At 44.0% G+C, this 13,708-nt stretch overlaps 1 protein-coding gene across 2 annotated transcripts in view; it reads left to right on the top strand.

Annotated features, from left to right (window-relative positions):
- The first annotated feature begins 3,993 nt into the window (after nt 1-3,993).
- jade3 (jade family PHD finger 3) overlaps nt 3,994-13,708 on the top strand; it is a 53,571-nt gene continuing 43,856 nt past the window's right edge. Inside the window, exon 1 of one of the 2 annotated variants that reach the window (XM_068033243.1) lies at nt 3,994-4,171. The gene's annotated coding sequence lies outside the window, so the exon portion shown is untranslated. The remainder of the gene's footprint in view (nt 4,172-13,708) is intronic. The other variant, XM_068033241.1, reaches the window with a different exon arrangement.

Raw genomic sequence — 13,708 nt, 5'->3', positions numbered from 1 at the left:
CAAAATAATCTTTGTAAAAAAATATTCATTCTTGGGTTGTGGGCATCGCTGTTAAGGTCAGCATTTAATGCTCATCCTACTTTTTCTTAAATCGCTGGAGTACGTGTGGTGACGGCACACCCACTGTGTTGTTAGGTATGGAGTTCCAAAATTTTGACCCAGTAATTATGATGGAAAGGTGATACATGTTCAAGTTGGGATGGTCTGTGACTTGGAGGGGAGCTTGGAGGTGATGGTACCACTATGGCAGCTGAAGACACAGCCACCAATAGTGCAGTGAAGGAAATCAAGAGATGTGCAAGAGACCAACATTGGAGCAGCGCAGAGATTTCAGAGGGTTGTAGGAGGTCACAGAGACAGGGAGGGGGTGAGGCCATGGAAAGATTTGAAAACAATTATGATAATTTTAAAACCAAGGAATTGTTGGTCCTGGAGTTAATGTAGATCAGCAAGCACAGGGGTGATGGGTGAATGGGACCGGGTGCAAGATAGGATATGGTCAGCAAACCTTTGGATGACCTCAAGTTTACGGAGGGTGAAAGATGGGAGGCCGACCAGAAAAGGATTGAAATAGTCAAGTCTAATGGTAACAAAGACACAAATCACATCGTCAGTTTTCATATGTACGCTGATGATACCTAGCTCTCCTTCACCACCTCCTCTCTTGACTCCTCCACTGATGCTAAATAATCAGACTGCTTGTCCAACATCCAGTACTGGATAGGCAGGCATTTCCACCAATTAAATACTGAGAAGGCTGAAACCGTTCTCTTCAATTCACAAAACAAAATCTATTCCTAAGCTACCAACTCCATCCCTCTCCCTGGCAACTGTCTGAGGCTGAACCAGATTGTTTTCAACCTTGGTGTCACATTCGACGAGCTTCCAACCACAAAACCATGCAATCCTAAGATGAGGTTCCACCACTATAAAAATCACTCTAAAATCCCCCCCTTCCTCAGCTCAATTGCTGCTCAAACCCTCATGCATGCCTTTGTTACCTCTACTCTTGATTATTCCAATTCACCCCTAGCCAGTCTCCCACATTCTACCCTCTGTGAACTTGAGATCATCCAAAACCTTGTTGCCTGTGTTCTTACTCGCACCAGGTCCTGTTCACCCACCCATCAACCCTGTGCTCGCTGACCTGCATTGGTTCCCTGTTAAGCAACGCCTCGATTTTAAAGTTCTCATCCTTTTTTTCCAAAGCCCTCCATGGCCTCATTCCTCCATACCTTTGTAATACCCTCTAGCCCATAACCCTCTAATTCTGGCCTCTTGGGCAGCCCTGATCTTAATCACTCCACAATTGGTGGTTGTGCCGTCAGTTCCCTAGGCCCTAAACTCTGGAATTCCCTGCCTAAACCTTTCCACCTCTCTTTCTTCCTTTTAAGACACTCCTTGAAACCTACCTGTTTGACCAAACCTTCGGTCATCTTCCCTAATATCTCCTTATGTGGCTTGGTGTCAAATTTTGCTTTGGAATGTTTTATTATGTTAAAGGTGCTCAATAAAAGCAAGTTGTTGTTGGATTAAGGCTTCAGCAGCACATGGGCTGAGGCAGGGACAGAGACAGTTGACATTACGGAAGTGGAAGTAGGCAGTCTTAGTGATCAAACCGATATCATATAACTGTCTAATTCCCTTTTGAATGCTTCAATTGAACCTGCCTCCATCACACTCTCAGGCAGAGCATTCCAGACCTTAACCACCCACTGCATGAAAAAGTTTTTCCTCATATCACTTTTACTTCTCTTACCAAATACTTTAAATCTGTGCCCTCTCGTTCGCGATCCTTTCATGAGCCAGAACAGTTTCTCTCTATCTACTCTGTCCAGAACCCAGATGAATTAAGGCAGGTCGAATGACCTTCCTCATCCATAATTGGTTTAAAATTAACAAAATTATGACCTAACAAAGAATGAGAGCACCTATATAGTTAGGATGAATTGCACTCAGTGCAGTGTGTCTTGAGTCAATTCATATGGGGTCAAAGTTTATCTGTGTTGTGACAGATGACTGACCCACAATGAGCCTAATATTTTTGGCTCACTGACTACATTAGGTCCTGGTCAAGCAATGTTTTGATTTTAAAATTCTTATCCTTGATTTCAAATTCCTCTATGGCCTTGCTCCTCCCTATCTCTGTAATCTCCTCCAGCCTCACAACCCCCAAAATATCTGCATATCTCTAATTCCGGCCTCTTGAGCATCCCTGATTTAATCGCTCCATCTTTGGTGGCCTTCAGTTACCTAGGCCCTAAGCTCTGGAATACCCCCCCTCTCTACACCGTCCCACATCACTTTCTTCCTTTGAAACACTTCTTAAAACCCATCTCTTTGACCAAGCTTCTGGTCATCTGATGTAATATTTCCTTATGTGGCTCGGTGTCATATTTTATTTTATAATACACCCGTGAAGCGCCTTGGGACATTTTATTACATTGAAGGTGTTATATAAATGTAATTTGTTGGTCTTGAGTTTGAACTCGTCTTTTTGGGTGGAAACCAGGAAAACTATTCCTTAGTGTCTGCAGTAGCTCAGTTGGTAACATTCTCTTCTGAGGCAGAAGGTTGTGGGTTTAAGTCCCATTCCAGAGACTGGAGCACAAAAATCAAGGCTAACAGTCCAGTTCAGTACTGAGGGAGTGCTGCACTGCCGAAGGCACTGTCATTCAGACAAGACATTAAATCACAGCCTTATCTGCTCTGAAGTGGATGTAAAACATCATGTGGCACTATTTGACCTGGATTTGGGTATGCGGGGCACAATTTAAAAATTTACTTATGACACAACTCTTGGAAGTACTGTGAACTGTGAGAAGGATAGGGATAGACTTCAAGAGCACATGGACAGGCTGGCGGAATGGGCAGACACGTGGCAGATTAAATGTAATACATAGCAGTGTGACGTGATAGTTTGGTAGGAGAATGAGGAGAGGTAACAAAAAATAAAGGATACAATTCTAAAAGGGATACAGGAGCAGAGGGATCCTAACAGTGTACAAATTGTTGAAGGAGGCAGGGCAGATTGAGAAAGTGGTTAAAAAGGCACAGGATTCTGGGCTTCACAAAGACGCAGAAAACAAAGCAAGGAAGTTATAGTGAAAAGTTATAAAACACTGGTTTGGCCTCAACTGCAGTAGTGTGTCCAATTCTGGGAACCGCACTTTAGGAAGGATTTGAAGGCATTAGAGAATGTGCACAAAAGATTTATGAGAATGGTTCCAGGGATGAGGGACTTCAGTTTTGTGCATTGACTGGAAAAGCTGGAGTGGTTCTTAGAAGGTTTGATCGAGGTGTTCAAAATCATGAGGGATCTAGACAGAAAGGATAGGGAGGAACTATTCCCGTTTAAGAAGGGTTGAGAACCAGAGGACACTGATTTAAGGTGAATAGCAAGAACCAAAGGCAACATGAGGAAAATCTTTTTTTTTTATGCAGTGTGTGGTTAGGATCTGGAATGCACTGTCTGAAGAGTGTAGTGGAGGCAGATTCAATCATAACCTTCAAAACGGAATTTGACAATTATCTGGAGAAAAAAATTGCAGGACTCCGGGAAAAGGCGGGGAGTGGGACTCGCTGAGTTGCTCTTACAGAGAGCTGGGCCGGACACGATGGGCCCAATGTCCTCCTTCTGTGCTGTAATCATTATATGGTTTGGAAAAAGGGTGGGGCGTTTAACCCAACATTTACCCCTCAAACAACATCACCTAAAACAGACTATTTGGTGGTTACCACAGTGGGAGCCTGCTGTGCCCAAATTGGCCGCCGTCTTTCCTGCATTACAACAGTGACTCTGCTTCCAAAGTGCTTCATCGGCCTTGTGGACTTCCTAGAGGCAGTGAGAAGGCGCTGGTCATCAAATGTAAGTTGTTTCTTCCTGATATCGCGGCAAACGTCCAACTTGCTGGCCGTTTGGCCAACTGGCCTCCCATCCGAGTGACCGTTGGTCAGCCCCCACAATACCTGGCGGCGCGGCCCAGCCCGGCGCATGCTCAGTGGCTTCTGTCAACACAAACAGGAGGCGGCGAGAGGGAGAGAAAAGCAGCGACGTCGCGGAGCCGCATAATAGGAGCCCTTGTTATTCCCTTCAACCGATAGCTGGGCCCTGATGGAGCGGTGGCTCGCCGCGTCTGGTGGCCTGTGTCGTCCTGAATGGGAGCGGTCGGTGAGTGCTTGCGGGCTTTGACCCTTTCCCTTTGTGTGTGTGTGTTGTTCGGGAGAAGGTCTTTTAATCGAGGCCGCGGTGGATTCATCGGCCTTGCCTCCTGGTGTTGCCGTGGATGTAAAACTCAGAAAGAGGTAGGGCCCCAACTCCCCACCGTTATCTCATCGCAATGCCGTTTTTTTAAAAAAAATGAAAGAAACTGTTAAAAGTTGTGCAAAGATATATATTTTTTATCTGCAAATGCGAGCGGCCACACGGCGGCGGTGCGGATGAGATGGGTTGGCGTGTCTCTGTGTGTGTGTCTTTCAGCATTTTGCTGTTGTAGAGGGAGGACTATTTCACATTGAGCTTTGGCGCCAAGGCCAGACTGCCTGCTTCTAACTCCCCATCACTGCTGCGTCGGCCAGCCCCTTCTCACCTTCAGATGGAAGAACTTTTCAAAAGAAGTTTTTTTTTGTTCGTTTAAATTACTGTCAAATTTTAAGCACTTTTTGTATTGTGTAACATTTCCTCAATTTTTTTATTCAGGTGTGCTTTAAAAATAATGGAAGTGATAAATCATAGCTTTTATTAAACTCCCATTTTATATTGAGGGAAGATACACTTGCCCTGTCTCACTTTTTAAATGCTTTAGTAATCTACACTGAAAGAAAGAAAGGCACTATATGGATGTATGTTCTTTCATGACATATGGATAACTCGGAGCTTTACAGTCAATTAAGTCACATTTGTAATGTGGGAAACGGGCCAACAATATAATAACAATAAGATAATCTATTTTAGTAATGTTCAAGGAGGGATTAATATTGGCCAAAACATCAGGGAAAATGCCCCGATCTTCAAAATAGACCCATGGCATTTTTTTTTCTTTCATTCGTGGGATGTGGGCCTTGCTGGCAAGGCCAGCATTTATTGCTCATCCCTAATTGCCCTTGAGAAGGTGGTGGCAAGTTGCCGGTTTGAACAGCTACAATTTGCGTGGTGAAGGTACTCCCACAGTTAGGCAGCAATTTCCAGGATTTTCACTCCGCAACGATAAAGAAACAGCAATATATTTCCAAGTCAGGGTGGGGTGCAACTTGGAGGAGAACTTAGAGGTGGTGGCGTTCCCATGTGCTTACTGCCTGTGCTTTTCTAGGTGGTAGAGGTCGTGCATTTGGAAGATGTTGTTGAAGAGCTATGGGGAATTGCTGTTGTACTTTTTGTAGATGGTACATACTGCAGCCAGTGTCCTGGTGGTGGAGGGAGTGAATGTTTAATGTGGTGGATGGGGTGCCAATCAAACAGGCTACTTTGGTCTGAATACTGTCAAGCATTTTGAGTGTTGGAGCTGCACTCATCCAGGCAAGTGGAAAGTATTCCATTACACACCTGATTTGTGCCTTGATGGTGGAAAGACTTTGGGGAATCAGGAGGTAAGTCACTCACTTGCTCTTGTAGTCACAGTATTTATGTGGCTAGTCCAGTTAAGTTACTGGTCAATTGCAACAGTAGGGCATTGATGGTGGGTGAATTGGTGATGGTAATGTCAGTGAATGTCAAGGGAAAGTAGTTTGACATAGTTGCGATTGGAACTGAAAGGTCTGATGAAGCAACTGAAGGTGGTTGGGCTGAGGGACCGCTTCAGCAATATCCTGGGGCTGGGATAATTGGCCTCCAACAACCACAATCATCTTCCTTTGTGCTAGGTGTGACACCAACTAGTGAAGAGTAATTCCCCCGATTCTCATTGACTCGTTTTTCTAGGGCTCCTTGATGCCACACTTGCTTAAATGCTGCCTTGATCTCCAGGGCAGTCACCCTCGCCTCACTTCTGGAATTCAGCCCTTTTGTCTATATTTGGGCCAAGGCTGTAATGAAGTCTGGAGCAGTGGTCCTGGTGGAACCCAAACTGAGCACCGGTGAGCAGGTTATTGTGAAATGCCACTTTATGCACTATTGATGACTCCTTCCATTACTTTGCTGATGATTGAGAGTCAACTGATGGGGTAGTAATTGACCCGATTGGATTTGTCCTGCTTTTTGTGGACAGGACATACCTGGACAATTTTCCACATTGTCAGGTAGATGCTGTAGGTGTACTTGAATAGCTTGGTTAGAGGCGCGGCTAGTTCTGGAGCACAGGTCTTCAGCACTACAGCCTGATTGTTGACCGGGTCCATAGCCTTTTCTGTATCCGGTGCATTCGGCCATTTCTTGATATCACATGGAGTGAATCAGTTGGATTTTGAGAGGGTGAGGACTTCAGGAAGAGGCAAAGATGGGTCTGGTGAAAGGTGGTTGCAAACGCTGCGGCCTTGTCTTTTGTAATCTTTTCCTAGGCTCCACCATCATTGAGGATGGGAATGCTTATGGTAATTCCCTCCTCCCATTTAGTTTTTCAGTTGTCTACCATTATTACGACTGGATATAGCAGGACTGCAGAGTTGTGATCTGATCTGTTGGTTGTGGATTGCTTAGCTCTGTCTATGCTGCTTCCACTGTTTAACCTTCATATAGTCCTGTATTGTAGCTTTACCAGATTGGCACCTCATTTTTAGATGGGCCTGACGCTGTTCCTGGCATGCTGTTCTGCACTCATTGAACCAGGATTGGTCTCCTGGCTTCATGATAATAGAATGAGGGATATGCTGAGCCGTGAGGTTACAGATTGTAGGTAAATACCATTCTGCTGTTGTGATGCCCCACAGTGCCTCATGGATACCCAGTTTTGAGCTGCTAGATTTGTTCTGAATCTATCCCATTTAGCACTATGGTAGTGCCACAATACATGATGGCAGGTGTCTTCTGTGAAGATGGGATTTCGTCTCCACGAGGACGGTGTGGTGGTCACTCCTACCAGTAGTGTCGTTGACAGATGCAAATGCGGTAGATTGGTGAGGACAAGGTCAAGTAGGTTTTTCCCTCGTGTTGGTTCTCATGTTGCCTGTAGCAGACCCAGTCTGGCAGCAATGTCTTTCAGGACTCGCGCAGCTCAGTTGGTAGTGGTGCTACTGAGCGGCTCTTGGTGATGGACATTGAAATCCCCCACCCAGAATATATTCCAAAATGGAGGAGTACTGATACATCAGCTGAGGGATCAGCAGGAGGATTCCTTCCCATGTTTGACCCGGTGCCTTAAGACTTCATGGGGTTAGGAATCAATGTTGAGGATTCCAGGGCCACTTTCTCCTGATTGTATACCAGTGTGCCTTTGTTGGGTTTGTCCTGCTGATGGAACAAGGCATGCACAGGGATAGTGTTGAAGGACTCTGGGATGTGGGCTGAAAGGTATGATTGTGTGAGCATGACTGTTGTTAGGCTATTATTTGACTATTATGTGAGACAGCTTTCCCCATTTTGGCACAAGTCCCCTGATGATAAGGATATTTCAGGGTTGACTGGGCTGGATGTGCTTTTGTCATGTCTGAAACTGGTGCCTCGGTCAATGCCGAGTGGTCCGTTTAATTTTATTACTTCTTAAATCTTTTATAGTGGTTTGGTACAATTGAGTGGCTTGCAAAGCCTTTTGAGAGGACAGTTAAGAGTCAACCACATTGCTGTGGGTCTGGAGCCACATATAGGCTAGACCAGGTAAGGATGGCAAATTTCATTCCCTGAAGAAAATTAGTGAACCAGATGCATCTGTCTAAGAGGACAGGCGGGATCTCTCTTTAATGCCTCTGTTATGACCAGGTGAGAAAGAGGTCAAGGGTTCCCTTTCAGCCTTCACCTGCTTTTGCTGTAACAGGGTTTAATTTTAAGCACACTGTTTTTAGCTCCCCCTTGGTGAAACGTGTTCACTTTCCAATTATAAGGCAAGGAAACCAGCACAAACAGGCTTTCTTGGGTTTAAAGAAGAAAATTTGAAATTTATTAAACTTAAACTCTAATTCGGTTAATGCCATCGGACACGCGCCGCACCCAACGCTAGCATGCATACACGATACACACGTGCAAATAGAGACAGAAAAGAGCAGAAGAAAAATAAAGTGGAAAGGTTTGAGGCAATATCAGAAGAGTTACGATTCTTGGAGCTCACTGTAGAGTCCTTGATTGTAGGTAGATCTTGCTTTTTGTTGGGACCCAGTATTATTCTTAAACCTTGTTCACTGTAGGAGACTTTTCTCTCTTGGGGTTCATGTGTTTTCATTGGATTCAGAGGCTTGTGAGAAAGAGATGGGAGCAGACAGGAGAGAGATCTTCTCAGTCCAGGAGCAAACTGACTTTTCCCCCAGACTGTTTGTACCAATTCAAAAAACTCAGGTTGCCCAACAGGTTAGTCATGTGACTAGCTGGTTTGACCATGTCCGCTTGTGTATTCGGCCATCTTAGCAGTCAACCTGGAATGCGAGCTCCCCCACCTTCAACGTCTGGCAATAAAAGATCCATTGTGGGGTGAATGTGTCAGGGAATGGCTGCTTTGTCCTTCCAAACACTGTTATTTTTATTAAATTTATTTATTTAGAGATACAGCACTGAAACAGGCCCTTCGGCCTACCGAGACTGTGCCGACCAACAACCACCCATTTATACTAACCCTACAGTAATTCCATATTCCCTACCACCTACCTACACTAGGGACAATTTACAACGGCCAATTTACCTATCACCTGCAAGTCTCTGGCTGTGGGAGGAAACCGGCGCACCTGGCGAAAACCCACGCAGTCACAGGAGAACTTGCAAACTCCGCACAGGCAGTACCCAGAATCGAGCCCGGGTCCCTGGAGCTGTGAGGCTGCGGTGCTAACCACTGCGCCACTGTGCAGCCCGTTAATATGCAAATCTCTTTTCCAGCCATGGCTGATCTATTTAACAAGACCTTTCTTCACTCCAGTAACAGTTTAAAATCAATGTTCATGACAAAATTAATGTGCCTCATTCTTGGCAGCTGAGAGCCTAGCATGACAGTCTCACTTGTAAGCTGGCACTTCTGACAGTGCAGCACTCCGGGTGCGGTGCTGAAATGTCAGCCGAGATTTTGTGCTCAAGTCCCTGGAGTCCATTCTGAGCCCAGACCTGTACTCTTGCTGTCACTTTAGATACACAACAGCAATATACTTTGATCTGTGGGTTCTGCTGAGCTACATGATCTTAACCAGGGTATTGTATGGGTGTTACAATTGGACTCAGCACCTCCAAGCCAAGGATAGACATAATTAGCCAGTGTTTTAGCTCATGATTGGTATCCAGTGAATTCTGGAAAATGTGCATATGTGGACTTCAGGCAAGTATGTGATTTTTAATGCTTAGAGCCAACACATTCATTGCCTCTGGGGCATTTTTCTAAAACAAAATGATAGTCAAATGATGTACTGAAGCATAATTTATGCAAAATATGGCACTAAGGCATTCTAGTAAAACTGCAGTCACTGGCTTTGGGTTAGACGTGGGGGGTGGTGAGGTGGGTAAATTCTAGTGACTGGAATCATATCTGGTACAAAGGAAGATGGTAGTTTTCATTGGAGGAAATGATCCCAGCCTCCGAGGCCCAATTATCTTTAGCTACGCTATTGATCTTCCCTCCATCATAAGCTAATAAATGGGGCTGTTTGCTGTGAATGCACAGGTTCCACTCTGTTCACAATTCCTCAGGTAATGAAAGCAGTTCATGCCTGTATGCAGTAAGACTTAGATAACGTCGAGGCTTGGGCTGATAGGAACATTTGTGGCAAAAGAGTGAGGCAGTGACCATCTCTAGCAAGAGAACATAACCACCTTCCTTTGACCATCAATATCCTTGAGATCACCACTGACCAAAGACTGAACTGAACCAGCCACATAAATGTTGTGGTTACTGTCGCCAGTGGCTCATGCCATGACTCACCAAAGCCCCTCTCATACCTGCAAGGCACAAGTTGGGAGTGTGATGGAATACTTTCCATTTGCTTGGATAAGTACAGCTCCAACAACACCCAAGAAATTTGACACCATCCAAGAATTGGAAAAAAAATGACCTGTTAAGCTGACTGTTTTTCTTAAAAGCTTATCCTTACTCTGCTTGGCATCAACCTCAATCAATTTGTGCAATGGAGTACAAAGCTGCATCTCACCATGCTGTTGGGCAGCGTGTTAGTACAAGAACTGTTGCAAGCTGAGTTTCCTAGACAACCATGTCTGTCTGTTTTATGAGGTTGAGCAAATATTTTACTTGCAACTAAGGCGATAACACTAATGAGGTGTAAGCTACCTTCCTTTTAACAATTACAAAAACCCATATATACCTCAAATTGCAAGGAATTAAATCTCTGTAATTCTACACATATCAATCTCTTTCCTTCACCCAGAATTGATCATTTTGTCTTCAGCTGCCTAGACCCTGAAATTTCCTGCCTACCCCCTCCACCTCCCTCTCCTTAGAACCCATCTCGTTGTCCAAGCATTTGGTAACACCCTCCGAGTATCTCCTTTGAAATGCGTAAAGCACTTAGGTGTGTTTGTTTTGCATTAATGGTGTTATGTAAATGCAAGTTTTTGTCAAAGCGTAACTTGTATATTGATTGTCCTATGAATCAACTCGGTGTTGCTCCTTTTGACTTGCTGCAAGGTGCATTTTATGGTACAGGAAGGAATTCCTGTCTGACCAGCTTAAGTAAAATAATTCTTGATGTGGACATTGCTGCCAAGGCTGGCATTTATTGCCCTTCTGCTGTTGCCCTTGAGAAGGTGGCGCTGGGCCCTATTTTTGAACCGCTGCAGTCCACATGTTGAAGGGACTCTCGCAGTGCTGTTAATAAGGGAGTTCCAAGATTTTGACTCAGCAACAATGAATAAACTCTGTTCGGTGTTCTAGTTGGACTGGTGTGTGACTTGGAGGGAAAGTTTGGAGCTGATGGTGTTCCCACTCACCTGCTGCTTTGTCCTTGTAGATTTTAGTAGTTTCAGATTTGGGAGGTGCTTCCAAAGAAGCTTTGATGAGTTGCTGAAATGCATTCTGTAGATAGTACACATTGCAGTTGTGGTGTTTGTCCTTCACTTAGAGTAAACTCCCCCATCTTCCCCAGTTATTCATTTTCTTTTTCTTTCGCTCACTCTCTCTCTACTCGCGCACTCAATTAAACACTTGCATTTTGTTTTTATTATTTCTTTCCTGCATTATTCAGGAAAAACTGTCATGTATTATAATTAACAGCTTCATCAGTAAATGGAGATACTTCCCAAAGATCTGGCTGCATTTTGATCTATGTTGCTGTGATTGCTGGTCTTGGAGAAAGGACACTTTACCTTAGGAGTGAAATTTGTCTTATTGCTATGCCATCATGGGCTTTCTGTTTTTAATGACTGGATACTGATATCTTAAAAGTTCGTTGGAATGAATCGAACACCTCTCCTGATGATTAGAGAACAAAGTCATTGCCTGGTATTATTAACTATCCAGAGTTAAGTTTCCAGATTCCATTTCTGATCCATGTTCATGTAGTTGATTGTAGCAGGGTAGCAGCAGGAGTACTACAAATGGTCTTAGTGCTCCCGGTCTGTGGAGGGGAGGGGGGAATGGGATGTGCGCTTTTTACCCACTGGCTTGGAAAGCGCCGCCTTGTGACCTTTATGAACATACATACGAATTAGGAGCAGAAGTGGGCCATTCGGCCCCTCAAGCCTGCTCTGCTGTTCAGTAAGGTCATGGCTGATCTGTTTGTATCTCGAATTCCACACTCTCATCGACCCATGATAACCTTTGATTCCCTTGCCTTGGGTGAAGTCAGATTGGATTTTGAGGAATGATGTCCTTCATGGTTGAATAGCCTAGCATTTTTAAAAACAATCACTTGAATGAGCTACTGGAAAGGACTATCAGCCCCCATGGAATCTGAACCCAGGAAAAGGTCACCCTCTTCAGGAGAAGAAGGAAGTTGGACTGTGATTTCTATTGCTGCCATTTTTCTTCCTTAAGTTGGAGAATCAGAACATTTACTAGCCAGGGAAGTTTGATATTGCGCTAGAAGTCTAGTCATCGCAGAGGTGTTGTAATGCATTATTTTTTGCCCAGGTTGTTAGCTTAATTTAAATTTTCATAGAATCATGGAATAGTACTGCATAAAAGAACAACATTCGTCCTATCAAGTCTGCAAAGGATTTGTTGCATAAAGTACAGAGTAAGGAAATTATACTCAATCTTTATAAAGCACTGTTAAGTCTCAGCTGGAGTATTGTGTCCAATATGGGCATCAGATTTTAGGAAGGATGTTAAGGCCTTGGCGAGGGGGCAGAGGAAATTTACTAGAATGGTACCGGGGATGAGGGACTTCAGTTAGATGGAGAGACTAGAGAAGCTGAGGTTGTTGCTCCTTCGAGCAAAGATGGTTATGGGAAGATTTAATAGAGGTATTCAAAATTATGAAGGGTTTTGATAGAGCAAATAAAGAGAAATTGTTTCTACTGACTGAAGGATTTTTAACCAGAGGACCTAGATTTAAGGTAATTGGCAAAAGGGCCAGAGGTGTGATGAGAAATGTTTTTGTACAGTGAGTTATGATTTGGAATGCACTGCCTGAAAGAATGACAAAAGCAGATTCAATATTAACTTTCAAAGGGGAATTAGTAACATGGGGACAGGAGTGGGCCATTCAGTCACTTTAGTCTGTTGCACTATTCAATGAGATCACAGCTAATCTGTATCCTATTGATCTCAGTTTGGGTAAGCATGAAGGGGAGGAAATTGCAGGGCAAGGGAGTGGGACTAATTGGATACTACTTTCAAAACTGGGAATGTGTGGTGGGGAGGAGGAGGAGATAGTGTTATCATTAAGCTTTCAGTAAAATATAAAAGACACGCATGTGAAATTTGGTACTATGCCCACTTGAACTGTGAAAAGTGGTCAGGAGTGCAATGATAAATTTTGTCCTAACATCTTTGGACTGCCTGCGGAGAGCATTTCAAGCTATTTAATACTAGGGTGAAGAACTGATGGCTTCACTTTAGTTATTCAGTGTTACTGGTCAGTAATTTGAAGTGAAAAGTTTTGTGATGCTCTTTGCTTAAACATTCTCCCCTTCCTTAGTGTGTTGCTATTGATTTTTTTAAAATTTGTTTTTGGGATGTGAGCATCACTGGCAAAACCAGCTTATGTTGCCCATCCCTAGTTGCCCTTGAGAAGGTGGTGGTGAGCTGCTAAATGGCAATTTTGCTGACCAGGAAAGACTAAAGTGTTATTAGAAAATGTTTAATTTGTGATCTTTGGGTTCTAATATTCCTATGATTGTGACTTCTATGATAATTAAAAAAGAAATCTGTCAACATGGGTATCCATGAGGCACTGTGCACCAATAGCAGCAGAAGAATTGTACTCCACTGCAATCTGTCGCCTCATGGCCTGGCATATCCCTCACTCTACCATTACCATCAAGCAAAGGCATCAACCCTGGTTCAGTGACAAGTGTCGAAGATTATGTCAGGAACACTAGATGTACTAAACTAGTGGACTATATGCATGCTAAACAGCGAAAGCAGCATGCTGTAGACTGAGCTAGGTGATCCCACAACCAACAGATTGGATCAAAGCTCTGCAGACCTGCCACATCCGGTTGTGAATGGTGGTGAACGATTAAACGTGAACA

This window comes from Heterodontus francisci, chromosome 6 (genome assembly GCF_036365525.1).
Source record: "Heterodontus francisci isolate sHetFra1 chromosome 6, sHetFra1.hap1, whole genome shotgun sequence".
NCBI classification, from domain to species: Eukaryota; Metazoa; Chordata; class Chondrichthyes; order Heterodontiformes; family Heterodontidae; genus Heterodontus; species Heterodontus francisci.
The sequence above is the reverse complement of the archived record's forward strand: the minus strand, read 5'-3'. Positions and strand labels throughout refer to the sequence as shown.